Raw genomic sequence first — 20,545 nt, 5'->3', positions numbered from 1 at the left:
TCACCCTGAAAGGCAGGACTCTGAACTTCACCTGTGTTGTCGCCCCCGCTTTCATACTGCTGTTGTAAAGCCTGGAACACCAAGCAAGTCCCTCAACAGAGCAGAGAGTTGAACCTCCCTTAGATAGTCCTCCCCTCTGCCTTCATGAACTTCTCTTCTTCCGACTTTCATCATGGATCCATAGTCACTTGATGTCAACACAGAAAAAGAGCTTCGCGCCGCTCCCTCCATAACCAATCGGTCGGAATAAAAGCATGGGTGCGCACGACCGAATACCACCGATCCAGCAAACTCCAGGCAAAAAGCACTGTTACATTCGCCGGCGGAGCCTTTCGGAACTCAACACTCCGGCTAGATCACGAGTCCAGGCCTCCGGTAGGTCTTCCTCTTCACGCAAGAGAGACCCTAGGACCACCGCCTTTATTCAGGTCGGACCCCCACGTCGACGACCATCCCGGGCTGGCCACTCCAACCCTCCACCGGCGACTCCATCGCCGACTTCCATGCATCTTCATCTCGCCGCCGGAACGCGGTGATAGATCGATAGATCCACCACCAACCGTAGGCCGACCCTCTCCGGCGAAGAAGAGGGCCACCTCCACCGTCGTAACCAAGGCTGCTGCCCCGGGCGACCTCGTGTCGCGGGTGAAGCCCTGCCGGAGTGCTGCGGAGAGCCGACGGGAGGAGGGAGACCGCAGCGCAGGCCGCCGCCGCCCATCCCAACCGCGCCGGCGATCCACCAGGGGAGAGCCGACGAGAGAAGGGGGCGCAACGCAGGCCGTCGCCGCCCATCCCATCCGCGCGTTCGCCATGCGGCAAGGAGGGGAGATCCGTCCGCCGTCCACCATGCGTCGACGAGGAAGGGCCCCCGCCGCCGCCACGCCCCGTGGGTGTTTGCCCCGGCGGCGCTACCGGCGGCGGCGGCGGTTAGGGCTGGGAGGCTGGGGTGCGGGAGGCTGGGGTCGTTCCGCCAACAAAAGCCCATCAACACTTTGAATGTGTGGCAAGTTACACCAATGCAATAATATGCCTATTTGTACATGCTTAAGGATATCATCATCTTGGCTCCTTGATTGGACCAGTCCACACCAATCCCCTCGCGCGCACCGGTCCTTCTTCCAACCCCACAGCCTGCCATCTCCACCAAATCAGTTAGCACCGGAAAGGAAGCCATATGATAGCAAGTGGGGAAACAAAGGGGGCAGTGCGGGCAGGGGAAGAGAGAAGGTCAGGGACGACATACTGAAGGTCCTCACATGGTTGAAATCCGACGATACCGATGGAGACGGCGACCTGTCCGTGCGTCCGTCGGCTCGCTGACGCGGACGGCGACATGAGTGTGGCCGACAAATGCATATGTGCGCCGGCTTGCCCTCAACGCAGAGGGCTTCCGTTGTCAACGCCTGTGGTCGTAGTGCGAGCGAGAGGGCGTAGGCGTGGCCTTTGACGACGGCTACATCAAGGCCAGGACGGCATGCATTGTGAAGGAGATGCCGCATGATTAATTGATAGTAGTGGGGCAGATTATGAGGCGTTTTTAGCGCCGGATTCCGGGTGGGCAGTGCGGTCTTAACCAGAGAGAGGGAGCGAGGAAGGGCTTGACATATTGGGGCGACGATGGAAGCGGCCCAGGTGCGTGGAACGGGAGTACCACCAGGACGACCAAAAATTTGACGTAGCGAGGAGAATGGGGAACACCTTTAGTCTTTTTAAGAAGCAGTAGTACAAATGCCCATGCGTTGCCACGGGTCCTCAAATTTTATTTCTCAATGCATATATGTAATTCACATTTCGTGAAATGCATGATTTATTTTTGGAATTGGTAAACCTACTTCGGAAAAAGAATATTTTTTGTAAAATAATAAACATTTTTTTAATGTCCGTGAACAATTGTTTGACAACATGAACATTTTTTTCTAATGCACGATTTATTTTTGTTACGAGCGAGCAACTTTTAGCATGCGACCTTTTTTATTTTCTATAATTTAAAAATTAGGGAAATATTAAAATTTTGAGATTCACCGTGATCGGTTATTGAAAGCTAACTTTTTAATTTATTTCTTTTAGACAAACAAATAATGCATCAACTTAAACCGTGACCGGCTAAGGCGGCTGCCCGGGTGCGGCGAAAATCGTAGGCAGGAGGGCTACCGCCGCGGCAAAGCAGAGGCGGACGACAACCATCCCATGCGTTCACCCTCCACCGTGCGATCCTCTAACTACCCCCCTGTGTTGTTACCCTCTTTGACAGGGGCGGCCGCACTTGATGGATCTATGTACGCAAAATTTTTTCACGTCTTAGTTTTTATGTCCATAATTTTCATTATTTAAACCTCCGCTGCGTCGCATCTATAGTCTGTTCGTTCACATGCTGGAGTCCAACACCGTCGATGTCGAGACATCTCAGCTGCCCCCCTTCGACGATGAGTGCGAACCACAGGCAAAAGAGGAGGGAGACGAGGTAGAAGAGGTGGAGTAGGGAGGCCTCGGCAGCTGCATCCGGCCTTTCAATTGTTTGCTCTATTTCTTTATTTTAAGCATATCATTACGGTTGAACCATCAACTCATTACAAACTCCTAACTTGATATACGTATGAAAGGATCTAATATAATGCAACATTGTACGAGCTCCAAAATGCGTCAAGATGTAAAATGATACATGTCGGATTTCTTCTCCTTCACGCACATACCTCTGGATTGAACTAACCCACAAAAAAAAATAACCAAACACAAGTTACTCTTAAATAAGTTTTTGCACAAACAACCCTCCAAGCAATCCTCGTTTTTTTGAGACCAATACAAACAACTTACATTATATTAGGCAAAGCAACTTGCCATCGGGTCATTTACAAAAACACAAGATCTTCCAAAGCATATTAGATCAGTCTTGTGAGCCATCATTTTAACACAGAAGGTGGGGCCAGGTGGAGTCCCATGCCACTGATGTTCAACCACACCTTGAATTACCAGATACACCAGGAATTGTGGCGGGTTGCTCTGAATCGGCGCCTTGGTGGTTTTCTTCCACTGTGGTGCGTCGTGGCCGAGTCGAGATATTCTCCTCCAGTCTGTCCTGACCTGGCGGGTTACCCCATCCTCTATGATATAATCACAAGCCGCCATCTCCTTCCGGAGGAGCGGCCCACCCTCAAGCACCACCACCATCATGCCTCAGTCCGACCACCGCCAGCCCGCCACCAATGACCGCGTTGTCTTCCTTACGCCCTCTCTGGTTTCCCCGACCCCTCCTCTGCATTCCTGCTGAGCATGCGGAGCACCTGTTTTGTTGTTCATGTAACAAAATAAAAACCAATTGAAGCAGAATGAATAATCAATAGATTTTTAGGTGAAGGTGCAAAGAGAGTGGTACATACTACATACACTTGTTCTCTCCCTGGAAAAATTCATCATGGAGAGATTATATGTCATGTTCTCCAGCTCCACATAAACAGTGCAACATCAAGAAATTCAAGCTTTTCTGGTGAAAGAAGAAGGAATAAAATGCTATAGTGGAAAATTTCATTACAATATATCAAATATACCTTCATAAGACAGGGAAAATTCCCTCACCGATGCACACCATAGCCAGTTGTGAATAGTGACAAAGAACATCTGCAGCAGCTTGCTTCTCTTCTATTGAGTCTGCAAAATATAGGAACATGGCTCATAACAGAAAACTCAAGAACCTTTAAGTCATATTGGCCTTAACTCGGCTCAGAGACAACATAAATATCCTTTAAGTCCCTCCTTTTTGGAAGTAACATTATATCAGGATGTCTAAGTAGATTGAGTAATATGATCCTACAGAGGCGGACCGTTCAGGAGCATGCGCAAGGAGTTCAGCAACCTCTCCCTATAGCAGTACATCCAAGTGTGCAGGTGGCCTTGCGTTGTGCAGTTCTCCTCCGTCTCAGACATGTTGGTATGGCGATAGACGACAGATGGGTCCTACACGTCCGCCTCGTGCTATCGTGCCATATTCCAAGTTTCGGTGACGTATGCGTCCTGGAAGCTTACTTGGAAGTCCTGGGGGAGTTGTTTCTTTGGTTGGCTTGTCTGGATCTCTGTTGGATTGCGAATAGGCTTGTGCGGCGGGGGCTGCAGCACCATCCTAGATGCGTCCGATGCAATCAGGTCATGGAGATGATGGAGCACATCCCTTGTGGGCTGCCCCTACTCGCGGATCACTTGGCACGATGGAAATATTCGCGAACTGGTGGCAGGAGGCTGTCCTAGCGACCCCAACGGCAGCCCGAAAGGGCACCTCTTCGGTGATTATGCTACAGCTTTGGAAGCAGTGCAATGTGGTCATCTTTGACGGCGCGCAGCCAAAACTCGCGCGGCCAAAAGGTTTCGCACATGACCACAACATGTAATATAATACTTTGTACCTAACAAGTCTTGAATAAATCTAAATTTCAGAAAGTACAATACAATCTTGCTTAGGATTACCTTTTTTGCAGCTATAACCAAAACAAGTTAACAAGGTAGCAGACTCGAGACTGATTGTAACAGGAAGCCAAAACAGTCAAGGTGTTACTAATTTGAGAAAATTATCAATTTCACAATAATTTCTCCTATAAATGTTCAAAGACTACCCTCTCAACCAGGGGGTCTGAAGGGGCAAACGAATCTGGGTCGTCCAATCAGGTTGCAACAGTAAAATCTGCATCCCACTTTTCATCTCAGCCGTCGGATGCAGTAATTTTTCTTTCACTTCTTGCTAATCTGGATGACTCCATGACGGTTGGGCCCATGTGCGTGCGGGGCCGGTGTTTCAGCGAGCGATCCAGCACAATCACCACGTCCGTTCTGCACACGCCGTCCGCGTCGCGCCCATGTCCCGCGGTAAAACCTAGATCTCGATTCGTGAAAATATCTGAGCCCGTGTCTCCTCTCTCTCTCGTCTCCGCCTCCCCACTCCCGCCCCGAGCCGCCTCCCGCTCCTCTCCTCTCTGCGACTCCACCCTGGATGCGCTCGCGCCCCCAGGCGAGGCCGCGGTGACAGGCCGGAGGAGGCGCGGCGGCGCAGAGGGTCACGGTGGCGGGCCAGAGGAGGCGTGGCGGCGCGCAGGGACGGCCAGATCGTGGTGGGCGGCGGATTTCGAGCGCAGGCGACGGCGACCTTGAGCGGTGGGTTCAATCCCACCTCGCGATTGCCGGCGTCCTTACAGGTTTGCAGCGGTAGTCGACACCCCAATCCCCGCTCCTCTCCTGCTCCTCTCTTTCTCCCCAATTGGCCCCTCCTTTAACCTCTTTTTTCCTCACCATCAAGGGATCCTGGGCCGCGCACTGCTGGGAGTCAAACTGCGGCGGCGCCGGAGCCGGAGCCGCGAGTCGCCGTCGAGCGTGTCCTTTCCTCTCCTCTAGCCCACACAGCCTCCATCTTCTTCTTCCTCCCGCACATAAGTGACGGACACGGATGGCGGCGGCCCAGCGACGGTAGCCTCCCTCTGGATCTTCTCTCGTTGCCCTCTTGTTGAAGCCACCGAGGGGGACAAAGGACGCGTACCCAAGACAACGCGCTCACAGTGGCGCAGATCCCCCTGTTGCCTGGTGCCGGCAGTATGTTGCCCTGTCCCTTTCGGTTGGGTTGGCCGGCGGGAGCGAGTGAAAGGGGATCGTGAGGGGATAGTGCACTGCAGGTAGTTTCTCATGTTCTTTGCTAATTTTTGTGTCAGATGTCGTTTGCTTTTTGTTTTCCACATCATTCAATCATTCATATCCCTGTTAATTAGTCACTTGTCAAGATACATTTTATCACGTCTCTGTTAATGAACTGGTTAATAATGCTAGGTAAGCTTGCAGGGGAAGAAATTCGATGGAGGAGCTCACACAGAGAGGTTACGCAATATTTACATTACATTTCCTTGCTGATGAGCGACACTAACCTAATGATGTATTTCTCATAGATTTTCATTTCCTTGGTACTCAAGTTCAATAGATTCATCTCATAATCTTGCCACTGACAATAGCTCTTGCAACTTTGCAAGCTTACATATGTTGATTACCTAGGGTAATGCAATTGTGCAAACCGCGAGCACCACCGCTGGATCAACAAGAATCCAGACATGCCACAAGAAGGAAAGTTTGCTAAAGCTCTTTAATTGGGACGGTGGGATCTGCTTTGTTTTCCCTTCTTGGGTTCTCCTTTTATAATCTTGAGTGCCAGCATATCAAAGACAGTCTATGTACTTTCCCGAGAATGAAATGTTGTTATATTTATGGGTTCTTGTCTGGGTGCCATGATTTAACTTTCTTTGCACTATCTCTTACCAGTGTTTGTTCTTTCTCAGGCTGTGAGGCCTGAGTTTTTGACTTGCACCTTTGGCAGGTCATTGAAATCAGAACCCCGTCAACTCTGAAGCGGCTGCTACATCAATTTCTATAACTCACAGAATTCCCTACTTCAATTGCACATGCATGCTTGATGGATATGAGGATATCTTGTACGAGTTAACGAGTGAGCTGATGTCTGATTTTACTTGCTCTGAATTTTGCATAGAAATGCTAACCAACCAAATCAGCTACCTGAGTACTCATTAATGTTTGATTATTTCATCTTTTAGGCTGCACTAAGGATAATTTTATGGCTCTCTCTCTCTAAATTAATCTTTACCTTATGGCGTAAAAATATTTACCTGCAGATTCTAGCATTAAGTCGTACTTCCTGAAGACGTAGTTGATTATGAAACTCAGATACTGTAACCTTAGACCGGGTTTGTGGTTCCCACTCTTTTCATTAAATTTACATGATAGTCTCAATGATTAACTTGATTTTATCTTCCTTTTTAAATTCTTCAGATCAGAAGCAACATTTGTACATGCCCCGTTCCAGAATATGCAGAGAAGATGATTGCTGCAATTGATGAAGTACGAGTTGATAGAAATTAGATTGGTGGGACGGTCACATGTATTGCGAGAAATGTTCCTCGTGTAAGTATTAGCATGTTATGTTCATTTTGGTGTGTTCCATCATAATAAATCAAATAAGACCTCCGTTTTTTTTCTAATCATGAGCATGGTTTGGGCCACATCATATATAGTAACACAGTGACTTTGGATTTCCAGTATAATTTATAGACCCCACGCTCCTTTTTCTATGCCCCGTTGATTTTTCCCCCTTAAACAACAATTGAATGTATATTTGGAACACCAGCTGAGCATATTAGGGAAATGATAAAGGTAGGCCAGTACTGAATGATGGCAACGCTACTTGCAGAGTCAGAATGAAATTATTTTCAGCATTTTCCTTTGTTGATCTACTTGAATTACTGCATTTGTTTTGTACCTTTAAACCCTTTTTCAAACTACTCGGTTTATTTTCGATTTGTGAAATAATGGTTTGTAGACTTAAAACAACCAAGTGCAATACTTGGTTTTATAGATACTGACCCATATATACATATGTTTGATTCTTTTTGGCACAAAAAATGGCCTCAGTTCATTAATAGAAACAAATGCCCATGGTTTCCAAAAAAATCTGACAATTGTTTACACCAAGAAAAATGAGATGCTACTATTTGAAATGCTACTTATCCTGTTTTCCATCTTTGTTAATGGTCTAGGCATACATTTCGATGTTTATGATAAAATTGTTGGATCTCCTTACCAGTATATTTTCGTACGCTTAAATAGCAGCACCTACAATAGCACCTGTGGCGAAGTTACTTTTTGAAGTGAAATATTTATATGGCAATAGACCTTGATGAATCAAATTTCATCCGTAAGCTATAGTACTGTCCTTTTCTGGTCAAGTCTGTTACAATTGAACTCGAGCATATCCATTCTCTATTTTGCCATCAGTGTGCACTTGGCATATTTGAGAATGATAGGACTGTATCATTCATACTTCTATGGAGCTTTTGATCTAATATAATGGCATACAGGCTCGGGAATGATATACAATTATGTTGGGTACTTCCTGTGGGATTTTTCACCTTTCGTGTACCTGGTGAGATTTCTGATCCACTATCTATTTTTGCCCAGTATCTCTGATATCTTATATGCACATAGATATGTTAGCGATATAGAGACATACTGTCTGCTGCTTTCTTACCTTAATGCTATTCTTGCGTTTAGATTTTTGTTCAATACATTATATGGAGGTTTACACCTTATTGTGTTGCAAATTAATCAACCAACATTCATGATGTATGCACTGCCTTTTAGATTTCTGTAAAGGCCTTGCTTGATTTAGTCCAGCCTCCATTTGCACCGTGCTTTGTGCTTGTTTTCTGCTTTCCATGAATTACCTTTATGTTTGACTAGCTTTCATATGTCACACTGAACTTTCTGGGGGTTGTGTTGGTGTGGTGCCGCGGAGGAAGTTCTTTTGGAGTATCGCCTTGTGTGGTTTTTTGGAAGCTTACAACCAGGCCACTATGCAAGTGATCAGATTTTTGCAAGAAATGTATGGTTCTGTTTTTTGAGACTATAACTATGACTGTATGATCGCGTACATAGATTCTACACATTCTGCTTGTCGTTGTAGCATGTGCCTTGTTTTTTATGTTCTTTGTCACCTTTTATCATACTATGTACTTAGAGGAAATTAACAACCTGCATATTTTTTTCTCAGATATGCATTGATTCATTTGCCTGAAAGTAACTTGTGTTAATTTGTGATATGAAATATATTTCTTTAAAATTTCCTACTATTTCTCTAATTGTACTGTGTTAGGATTCTGAATTGACAACATATTGTCTTAGGATTTTGCAATGTTTAATATGTTTTGTCCTCTATCAAGTGTTAGGTAAGTCTTGGAGCGAGTAGTGGATGGCGTGGATGGTTCTGGCTGATGGCGTGGATGGCCACGACAGAGTCGACGGTGGAGGCGGCCGCTAGCTCAGGGTGTCACGTCCATGGTCATCCTGTCTGCTGTTTGCAGCACGGATGTCGTAGATGGCGTGTAGGCCAACCTTGACCAGCAACGTAGGTGCAGGTCATTTCCCCATAATGGCAACAGTGGCGACGGAGAGGTACAGTCGCCGCCATGGACTGCTGCAGATGGCGCTTTGCCTTGGGATGGTGATGCTGCTTCCCCTGTGGGACGGGGTATGTTAACCGAGTGTGTGTTTTTGTCATCACTGTACTTATGCAGAGTGTTCATCTAAAAGGAGCTCACTCATGAAGTTAGAACTTTCTCAACTGCAGAATACTACTTTTCTTTTAGGGAAAACTGCAGAAAGTTGGCATATAAATGGGAGCATGTTCGAATGCTTTTACCTCCTTAATCAGTCCATGCAATAATTCTTACATTTGGATGCAAAGTTAGCGATGTATCATGAGTACCATGATAATGTTCGTTTACAAAAGCAGCTTAGTTTGTTTTGGAAAAAAAAACTTGTACACGTGACGAGGCAGTTGGTTATCCACATTAGCTTTATCAGAGCAAAAAAATAAAATCGTGTTGCATAGGTTAGTTTGTTGTTTTCATCAATGTACTAAGGCAATTGTGTTTATATGCCACTGAACAATTGTTGAATTCCTATACTGATCCATTCCTAATGAACCCGTATGATGAATGATTGCATTTCGGTTTGCATCCGTAGCATTATCCCAGTGAGCTTCTTCCAAACCTATTATCCCTCCCTGTTAATGTTTGACATGTTCTCTGGTTCGAATTCGATTTATTTATAGACTCCATGCAAGTTGATGGATCTCTACAAACTCATTTTTCTCTTTGCCAATCAGGCATGTATTGTTTTGTTTTCGTCCATTTCATAACGTGATGTTTGCTTTGTCTTTAAGGTGGCTTTGCCTTGGCGCTACCATTGTCGTTGAGGATGCAGGACATGGTGGTGGTTCCACTGGATCCAGCACGGTATTCGGTTTAGCACTTGTTCTATGTTATTAATGTACTGGCAAATATTCACCAATTGATGTGAGAAATATTGACTACTGTTATTAATGTGATTTAGCGACTCTTAATTTCAGTGGGTTTTGCTTTGCATATTTTTTCTGTTTTTTTTCTATTTAGAGATGGTGAACTAAAGTTTTTCCCTGCCCCACTATTCATTTGCTATTGTAGATTTGTGAATATTTACACCAATATATTTACTATGATTCTCTGTATGATTTTTTTAGCTAGCTTGCTCCATTTTAATTTTTTCTTCCAGTGCGTTGCTCTCACTTGTTCAGGTAGCTGTCCTTCCTTTGTCTGTCTTCTTCATATTCTAGATCTGAAATCTATGTCATAAGCATTAAGAGCTACACAGAGATTTCAGCTGATATATGCATTAAGCCGGTAGATGCATACAGATATAATGTGATCATAGAACAGCATGCAGATTTATTTTGTTAGATAAATCTAGCGACTTGATTGCATGCCTCTAATGAGCTCAAATACATGTGAGCCGCTAGATTGAAAAGTCCCACGATACCGGTTAATAATATCAGTTTACAGGCAACTAGCTAAGAGCATATTGACATGACCATTGTGCTTGCATTGCACTTCTGGTTAACTCAGGTTTGCTTAACCAGTCACACTATACCGGTTAATAATATCAGTTTACAAATGCAATTCATGTTTTCAGCCATTAAGCTTTTAGTGCATAATAAAAGTGAGAGCTTGGTTACCTAATATGCAGATTTCGCCATCCCTTTTTTATGCTGCATGCCTTGCTATTGCTCTGCATTTGCCATTGTACTTCTATTCTTCTATATTCTGATTTAGTCTGTCCTGTTCAGGGATTATTTGTTGCTTTGCATGTTTCTGGGATATAGAATAAGTTTTCTATTTTTTCAGGTTTTAGGCTGCATATTGTTGCTGCTCCTATTTTTCTGCCAGGTGGTTCCCTATCTTTGCCTTGTACCAATGCATTTTATGTTTCCTTTATAGACTGTTTGTTCATTCAGCTCCATTTCTCATAAGGAAATACATATGGTCTTTGGTCTGAGGTATTATCTGCCAGTAGATGTCTTGCATAACTCAAAGAATCAATAAATGAGTGATGGTTTGTTGTGGTTGTGCAGATTCTTTGGGACATTTGCTTTCTACATCTCTAATTTCAGTATACATATGCCGGTTTGTCCATTTCGCCAGTACTAAACGTGCATTGGATCATCCGTTTACTTTTGTAGAACTGGCTTACTGTGACAAAAGTTAGGTTATCTTTGCACACTTCATTAGAGATATATTTATGTTTCAGAACCAGAACACATTGATTCTTCATCTATGTCTACAAACTATGAATAGCTCATGTTGATGTTCCTGGGTTAGTTTACTGCGGTTATGTTTTCCTACTTTTCAAGCTTCTAGCTTAAGACTAATTTATTAAAGTGCTACTTCTTTCTCTTGTGCCCCAACATCGTTTACCTAACCCAATTATTAAACATCTTTACCCTTCATGATCATAGGTTGCAGGGGATTGAGCGGCAGTGCTCTGTGTCGTTGGTACATCAATAAAGATCTACCAGAAATAACTGAGATACTTACACATAAGTACTCCTGGTGCAGTTAGGGATTTTTTTATACCATGGTGCATCTTTCTGATGTGCGTGTTGCTTCAGATGGTCACTTGTCTTACTATCTACTCTGCTATTTTGTGTGGGAATTCCCTGACTTTTTACAGTAGAAAGGTACGTTTTAGTTTTATACGATGCATTCATGTTTGTTTTCTTGATCTATCTCTGCTCATTTCAATTGTATTTTTCGCTAGAAAGTCCATGCCATGTATTACTCTGTCCATTTCATTCAGCAAGTTCTTGTATTTCTTGCTTGCCATGGTACACAAGATGCCATTTGTTTTGAGTTAATCTGTCTTAAATTAAAGTGGCTGGGAGCTTAGGAGATGCTAAAATTGAGCTTATTTGCCTAAAAAAATGTTACTTCTCTTATCTGCCTAAGAAAGATTTTCATATAAGTAACCTCTATTGACTACAACATTGACACGACTAACCTTAGTGTGTACTGAAGCAGGAAAGCATTGCCCCACCTTTTATTTTTAGCACGATATTCAGTGCTAATTTTGAGTGGAAGAAGTGGAAAAATTTCAGGTGATTACTGTCAAGGATTGTAACTATATATTTATCTTAGAAAGTATGGTTTCACGTATTGCTTGACCTGAAGGGAGGAGGACGGATATGTTGGATCTACTTCGATGGTGGAGGCTGGCGCTGGATTTTGGGTGATCTGCTTCGATGGTCGAAGCCGGCGCTGGATTGGGGTTTCACGATCATGATGGTCATCCTTTCTGCCAGCACTGCATGGCGTCGACGTTGTGCGGGCGAAGCTTTAGCATCAAACACGAAGTAGCCTGCATGTAACTTCTCATGTTCTCTGCCTGTTTTGTGTCATATTTCATTTCCTTTTTTGTTTTCCGGTCATTCACATCCCTATTAATTAGTTACTTATCAAGATATACTTTATCATGTCTTTTTATGATCTCTTCACAAACTGCTCAGTTTTACACATCCAGCTGTACTATTTTGTTATGTCATCTTCAGGTTCTTGTGCATGTACTCTTCAGTTTTACACATTGGATGTTCTCTGCAGGTTCATATGCATAGTCGATGGCGCGCTGACATCATGGCTGCCGTGGTCTACAAGTTGGAGCAGTGGTACCTGCCACATGACTTCCAGGGCGCTGCTCGTGGAGCTCCAGTTGCAGAGCACTTAGGCTCCGCCGACTTGCCATGGCCGAGCTTCGCTGCAGCGTCCTCTTCAGGTTCTTGTGCATGTACTCTTCAGTTTTACACATTGGATGTTCTCTGCAGGTTCATATGCATAGTCGATGGCGCGCTGACATCATGGCTGCCGTGGTCTACAGGTTGGAGCAGTGGTACCTGCCACATGACTTCCAGGGCGCTGCTCGTGGAGCTCCAGTTGCAGAGCACTTAGGCTCCGCCGACTTGCCATGGCCGAGCTTCGCTGCAGCGCCACAGTCGTTGCCGAGGCCGCAGGACATCATGGTGGTGGAACCTGGGGTGGTGATCATAAGAGAGTAGGAGAGGAGTGTATGTGTGTGTGTGTGTGTGTGTGTGGTCGCGAGGTGTTCAATTTATATTTCATAACAAAACCTTTATCTCTTAACCCAGTTCTTCTGCTTGCATATTTGTTGTGGTTTTGTGGTGTGGTAAGAATTGGAAGGGCAAGTTCATCAACCATTTATCATACTGACGCATGTAATTATACTCTAGATCCTTTTGTACATGCATGTTTATTTCAAACCATTCATGAGTTGCGTGGGGTTCTAATCGTTGTGCTGGTTGTTTGCTGTGACAAAACATCACACTAATGTCGGCATTGAGCGTACTTTTGAGTTATCAATATTGGTGGTTCCGAATACTTATTCTGGTAGACTATTTTGAGTGTGTTTATTTGTGAATTTAGGTGGAATATATGTCAATATTATGTGGTATTGCAGAACCCATTGAAATAGCTTATAGAAAGGTTTGGCACCAGAATTCTATGCTCCTAAGGTTGCTTGAAGATTTTCTTAGCCCTTTGGGCATGTTTGATACAGATGGTTACCATCCAGGATCATTAGCAGACGTCAAGGAGTATAGAAGTGTTATTTGGACTCACCAAAAAAGATCTGTTCCTTCAACTATTATTGTGTATCAGTGTATGTAGCTGCAGCCTTGTGTCAACCGGTGATGGATCTAGAGGCAGAAGAGTTTGAGCCATTCACAGTGATGGAATGCTATAACCCAGATGTTGATCTGGAAGCAGTGTGACCCATTCACAGTGATGGAATGCTATAACCCAGATGCTGATCTGGAAGCGGATGATTCAAATTCCTGTAGAATCGTTCCAAAGGTTTCAAATGTTCTATTATAAGTTTGACAACATTTCCAGAGAATGCACACATAGGTACCATCACTTGAGTTCCATAATGTACCTATTGTAGTACTAGCCTTTAGTTATGTTTTGTACCTATGGTACTATTGGCATACTTTATTTATGTTTAAATAAATTAGTTGAATGTATATGTATAAAATCGAAATATGTTCTATTACTTTGCTTGATAAATGTTTGCTATTCTATTTAATATTTCTTTCGTTTGTATCAAATAAATGTTCTTTAGTTTGCTTAATAAAAACAAAGATGTTGGGTGGGTCTAAGGGGTTAGCAGAGGAGAGGCGGAAGGAACCGTCGAATGGGGGCAGAGGGTGTAGCCAAAGGAGAGCGAAGGGGTCGTTGAGGACATTTTCTCCAGTGCATGCCGCCGGATGCTGTTGGAGCTCAGCCAACCTGTCTATCCTCCCTTATGGTTTAAATTTCAGGCTTGATTCTGCCATTTGCGCGATAGCGCAACGGGTCATCTAGTATGCACAAAGGTTGCTAAAACACCTCACTTCACAAATGTAATATGAAAGATAGTAAATGAAGTCTACACAGAAGGAAGTCTAGCGAAAAGGTTTTACGCTGACCATGTTGGATAATGCATAGTTGCATACAGTGGCAAAAAGGTAAGTATGCAAATACAATAATAAGAAAATGTGTTAAGATCAAGGCTTTGTGTCACCACGAGGTATGAGCATACCGGTTCCATCTACTGTTGTTTCTGTTTCATATAATTTTGCACAAAACTTTAGTAAACCAGCTCTTCGTTACTTGTTTATTTGTTTATCTGGGACCTCATCAGTGGATATTAGTCCACTGATTACATGTGTGCTTAGTAAATTAGATAGATGCATATACGCACAAAACTCTGGTTATACAACATCATAGACAACTTTAACAAAGATTAGTAGGCAGTGCAGTATCTTGCAGAGCAAATAAAGTTGTAGAAAAAAGATTCTAATAAATGGAAAGATTAGTTTAAAAAAGACAGACTAATAATTTCAGTAGTAGTAAAACTCTTTTTAGGCAATTTTGTAGCATCTCCTTAAGGCTGGAAAAGAGCACCCGATGGTCAGTGATCTGATATGAGCGGTCCACATCATAATATGAATTCAGAATAGCTTACCATTGGAACAAATAAAACATTTTTATCATCCGTAAAATAACATGATTTTCTTCAAGTTGTGAAAGTGACCGGTCAAGTAACCTGCACTGGAGTAGATCAATTCCATCTCCAACCCATTTTTATATCCATGCTCTTGCTCTGTAGATGCGTGTAATCCCAAATTACCAATAAGTGAGTTCATCCTATAGTAAAAGGGGATCAATCAATTAAAACATGTCCTAACATATAAAAAAGCTTAAGTTAAATGCTACTAACATCCACCCAGTCACCTGATTTACTATGATTTTTTCTTATCATGATCTTCTCGCACTACCATTGATGATGATGAAGTTTGGGAGACGATATAAGGCAAAGGCGTTTTCTAGGGAACAGTTTTCTAGGGAACAGAAAAGTGTGGCGGATGGCATGATTACTTTATCAGATATATGGAGTATGTACAGAGGCGGAGAAGCCCTCCAAGTACTCTGCACCAAGGTCCTCTAGCTCCATCACGCCCTCCGGACGTTGGGAACCGACATCAATTAACTTCCGGATTGACACCACTATTCGTAAATATGAGAGCTTTAGTAACTTGAAAAATCTGAAACAGTCAGTAACGCAGATAACCTGGCTCACTCGGGTTAAATGTAATATTTGGTAAACCATGATTACCAAAGATGCCTCACGCACCAATATATTGACATTATTCCTGGACAATTAGTAGATGAAGCATCATGCAAATTGATGCTAGGACCAACAGTTTGCATAGCAAAATAACAAACGACATGTGTTAAAAATAACCAATGCTATCAGCGGTAATTCCTGGACCTGCCAAAGGAAATTGTACATTGAGGCGGCAGGAGTAGTCAGCATGTGCAGGAATAGATCAAGATTATGGAAAAACGCCTTCGTCCTAACACGAGCCACACTGAGGTTGGCAGGCTCCCATCCCAGATTTTGGGAGGCCTTCGCCGAGCCACCAAGACTACCGCTGAGGGAGAAGAATGGGAGCGCGTGAGGAAGGAGGATGCCAATTGCCAACCTCATGTATTCGGAAATTGTGGACGCCGCCGCTACAAATGGTGGCGACTCACCGGGGGGGGGGGGGGGGGTGGGGATGCTCAGATCCTTCGATCCTCTAATATCCGCTCCGCTCGGCATACCTGACATACTAATATTAAGTGCCAATATGAAGAATACTTTCATCAAAGAAAAACAGTAAGTGTGACTTCATAACAAACTCCCACAATAAAGTCATGTCATACTTCACAACTGCTTCATCATGAACTCAATGATAAAATGATCATTTAAGCAAGAGTCTCGGTTTACCTGAACATACAGAGGTACATCTAGAACTCCAAACATATGCTTAGGCCAACCTAGAAAGACGACAAAGATACTCAATTATATCTCTTGAACATAGTTGTTGTGTTGCAAAATTAACCGGTGCTCATAACCAATTTCGTGGTAGAGAGGAAAACCTGCTATAGATTATGTCCCTGGCTTCAATGACAACACCAGAATAGCCTGAAACCTAGGCTGGTACCGTAACAATCATATGTTAATCTCTTGCAGAAAAACCTGCCATAAATCCTATTCGTAAAAGAGTTTTGCTTTTCAGTTTTAAACAGGTATAGCTAAGAAACTTTAGTTTCAAGTGGGTTCAGTTTTTGTTGTTCGGAAACTAAAGGAACTAAAGAGAAAACATTGTGCTATTAGCATGCTAGACCTTCAACCCTTTAAGTTTTTCGTGGAGAGCACTTTGCTATACTAAGCCAACATAACAAAGAAATCCTTTCAAATAGTACCTGAAGTAATAAATCAGTATGATTACCTCAAGTAATAAATCAGTATGCATCTTTCCTTCATAAGAATAGATCCGCTTTAGCACCATGCTATTGTAAATCCTCAAGGAAAGCTTCACTGCATTTGGATTGAGTCAGTTCATACCAAAATATCATGAGGGAGCACACTTATAAAATCTAATGAGGCAATTGTTTCAGTTTGATCCACCTTTCAGTAAATAGCATTGAACAGTAACGTGCCCCATCAAAAAGGATGATATGAGGCATCGGAGAAACCACAGATCTAATAGCTACATCCTTAACCAACTCTTGTGTAGATAATTTTCTCAATGATTCCTCACCGGGGCAAACATATATATCATTGCAGACATCCCAAGCAATGCAAAGAACTAAAAGTACACATATGCAGAAACCCCAATCAGTTGATGGGTTAAGGGTGGGTGCAGGGTGGGGGACAGGGAGTGGTATTCTTGCCTGGTTTGGATGCCTTGGCGCCGTTGGAAAGGATCACATCAAGGATCGGACCATGAGCCATTCGCGTCGATGTCGATTTCCTCCTTCCTCGGCTTGCCGAACTCGTCCATCAGAGGCACCATGAGCCATTCGTCGCTGGCACCAGCCACGGGACAATCCGGCTCCATCCCTAGGAGAGGCGGCGGCGGTGAAGGGGCACAGGCAGGGGATGTGGTGGTGTTGGGGGAGATAGGGTTTGGGTTCCTCGGGGACGAAGCGAGAGAGACGGCTGAACGAGAGAAAGGAGTAGGTGGATTTCGTTGGGCTTTTTGGCCCATGTGCACGCTCGCGCGGCGAAGGAGTCGAACGAAGCCAGACGACGAAAGGTGGTCGTAGTGGCAGAATAGGGAACATGTTCCTCCTTTTTAAGTAGTGTAGATACTATAGTAGAAAGAGTTTTACTATGTCTCAGTCAACTGATATTTTCTTAAGTCTAAGTCATTTAAAAAAAATGTTTGAGCTACACTTTTTATTAAAAAAGTGCAACTACACTTTTCTGCCAGAAATGTGCAACTGAACCGATTTGCACTTTTCTTTAAACTGCAGTTGCACTTTTCTGAGGTGACTGAGACTTAAAAAAAATCTCAGTTAACTGAGACATAGACACACCCTAGTAGAAATAGAGATAGAGAAAGGTCACGGTGAAGATATATAGGCAAAGATTGGAAAAGCAAGACATTTGAGAATGAACTGTAACTGCATAAAGGTCTGTGTAATATCCCAGTATTTGGGGTTACAAAAAATAGAGGAAACAGATGTGTGCATTGCATTCATGCATAGAAAATCCGGGGAATTTTCGCGCTTTAAAAGTAAAACAGTCACAGTAACTGAAGTTTCACTTGACCTTGGTGGAATTGAAGTAGCTCATCAAGTCAAGCGTTATAAACCTCAATGTGACCTTTGTAAAAACCTTGTTTTGGGTAGAGATGAATTGATCTAAGGGGTTAGATCAAATGGAATTAAAACCAACACAACAACACCTTAACCAAGGATCAATTACTTGATATTATAAAATATCATAAGATGGTAATATTTGCCATAACATATAAACATCCATTTAATTGGAAATCAAGTAACAATAACTGGAGAAACTATTCTTCATTTATCTTCTCCATGTCTTAAACTAATCTATGCTCTTATCATAAACCCTATGATATCTATACTACTTTAATCTTGGAAACAAGACAAGGAGATCAAACTAAGGAATATAATTCTTCTCTATTCCAAATTATTATGCATCAAACCTAGAGAGGTGAGAGTTCTATTATTAGAGAAGCAATAACAAACCTTGAGCTAAACCTTGGATATACATCCAAGAATTCAAATCATCATCTTCAAGAAGAACCCTTGAGTATTATTCAAGACAATCCCTAGAGAGAGAGACCATTTATACCAATCCTAGCTTTACCTATTTAAGAACCAAGGACAACCCTTGAACTAAAGTATTAGGATTTAAACCATCTCATCTTAGAGTGGTGAGATAATCTGGGATCAAATGGAATAATACCATATCCATGAATTGATAAAATAAGGAGGGAGACTAATCCAATCAAGGTAACCAAATGGAATCTTAACCTAGATACCTCAGGAGATATTAGGAGTACACCCTAAACCCTAGAATAACCATTCCTTTATAAGAGAGCCCAAACTATGGTGTTACACTCAAGTAATTGAGGCAACACTTGAATGTGAGGGAGAGAACTATCCATATATCAGATGATTATATCATCATTGATTAAGTAGAACCCTAACATAATATCTCAGGCATTCTCCTGGGATATAAACTGAAGAGGCAACCATAGTAGTCCCATTCAAGAAGATAAATTAGAAGTGATATACTTAGTTGATCAAGACAATACCTAATCCTGGGAGTGAGAAACCTAATTCTTGAGAGATAACTTAGGAAGCCAAACCTTGATCATTATAAATTGAGTGATGATCATAAACCCTAAGAACTTGAGGTAGAGATATTAAGAACAAGTTGATCATGATAATGCCATGATCATGCTTTGAAGAAATAGGAGAATAAGCCATAAGTTGAACCCTGTATGATAAGTAGATATCATTGACCACATGAAATCATAGGGAGATCACTAGTAAACAACCCTAGATTTATATCTCAATCCCAACTTGTGAATCACTTGGTGATCATAAGCAGAATCCTATCACATTTACATTCCACTTATTTCTCAAATAATGAACCTAAGAAAACCTTAGTGCCAAACCTTATACTTAATTTGTTGTGAATAACCACTCATTCTTATAGTAAAAGGTAACCATAATAAGAACCATAGCCACTCTAGATACTTCAATGATATCTTAAAGATAATAATAGTAGCCTACTGGTACAAGGTAAAACCAATCCTCAAGTCCTTAGTACCTAGAGGAGCACATGAAATATTAAGCAAGTAACCATTTTATCATGCACATGGGAGACTAAACCCTAGCCAATACAATATGGTGTCATTTCATCTCTATATCCTAGAACTTTATCTCAACCCTAGTTTGTGCATCCCTTGGGTGATCACAACTAAAACCTAAGCCCCATTAAGTTCCAAATCCTTAGCCAATAGGTGAGGACATAAAATAATAAGAAAGTGACCACATTATCAAATAAGAAATTAAGTAATAAGATCCACTCCAAATTGTTTTCTTATAAAAGTAATACAGATAAATGCCCTTATACATTAATAAGAAACCTTATAAACCTTAATAAAATATTCCTAGAGCTAAGAGAGTGATGGATTGAATTATCACCATTAAGAAACCTATTTGAAAAGTTAGCCATATTTAAAATACAAGTGAACAACCAATATGGTTAAACACATAATCAAACCCTACTCATATTTCTACCATGAACAAGAAGGTAATTTCAAATAATTTAAACAGAGTTGATCTCACAAGAATAAGGAACTTAAAATGAATACATAAATTCATGTCTATTTGATATTTTGAATAAACCACAAGTATGAATCTAACCAAATATAAAATAATTATTTCAAATAGAAAAGTAGTGGAATCATCATTGCACTACATGTTAACATCATAAGGAACCTACAAGTAAAATTTGAATTCAAAGATGAAATTGAAAATAGAAAATAAAACAGAAAATAATTGGAAAAAAAGAAAAGAAGAGAGGAGAAGACTTACCAATAGTCAAGCCCAGCAGCAGCCCGTGGAGTAACCATCACCAGCCCAGCCCAACACCAGAAGGAGCCCAACCCTCGTACCGGTTTGCTTCGGATAAACACGAGGAGGGGGTCGTCGTCTTCGTTTCGTCGTCTGCTCGAGCCCCAGCTCGACAGCACGACAACGAAGCCACGTCCCGG

General features: G+C 42.4%; 1 long non-coding RNA gene across 1 annotated transcript; it reads left to right on the top strand.

Annotated features, from left to right (window-relative positions):
• Positions 1–8,577: 8,577 nt before the first annotated feature.
• Positions 8,578–13,189, top strand: LOC127326238 (uncharacterized). Its single transcript, XR_007867725.2, has 8 exons — positions 8,578–9,058; positions 9,755–9,827; positions 10,752–10,793; positions 11,363–11,584; positions 11,925–12,001; positions 12,075–12,267; positions 12,501–12,672; positions 12,775–13,189. It is a non-coding gene; the product is annotated as an uncharacterized lncRNA (long non-coding RNA).
• The last annotated feature ends 7,356 nt before the right edge of the window (positions 13,190–20,545 follow it).

Source organism: Lolium perenne, chromosome 7 (assembly GCF_019359855.2).
Source record: "Lolium perenne isolate Kyuss_39 chromosome 7, Kyuss_2.0, whole genome shotgun sequence".
Lineage (NCBI taxonomy): Eukaryota > Viridiplantae > Streptophyta > Magnoliopsida > Poales > Poaceae > Lolium > Lolium perenne.
Note: the sequence above shows the minus strand (reverse complement) of the source record. Positions and strands in the feature narration are given on the sequence as shown.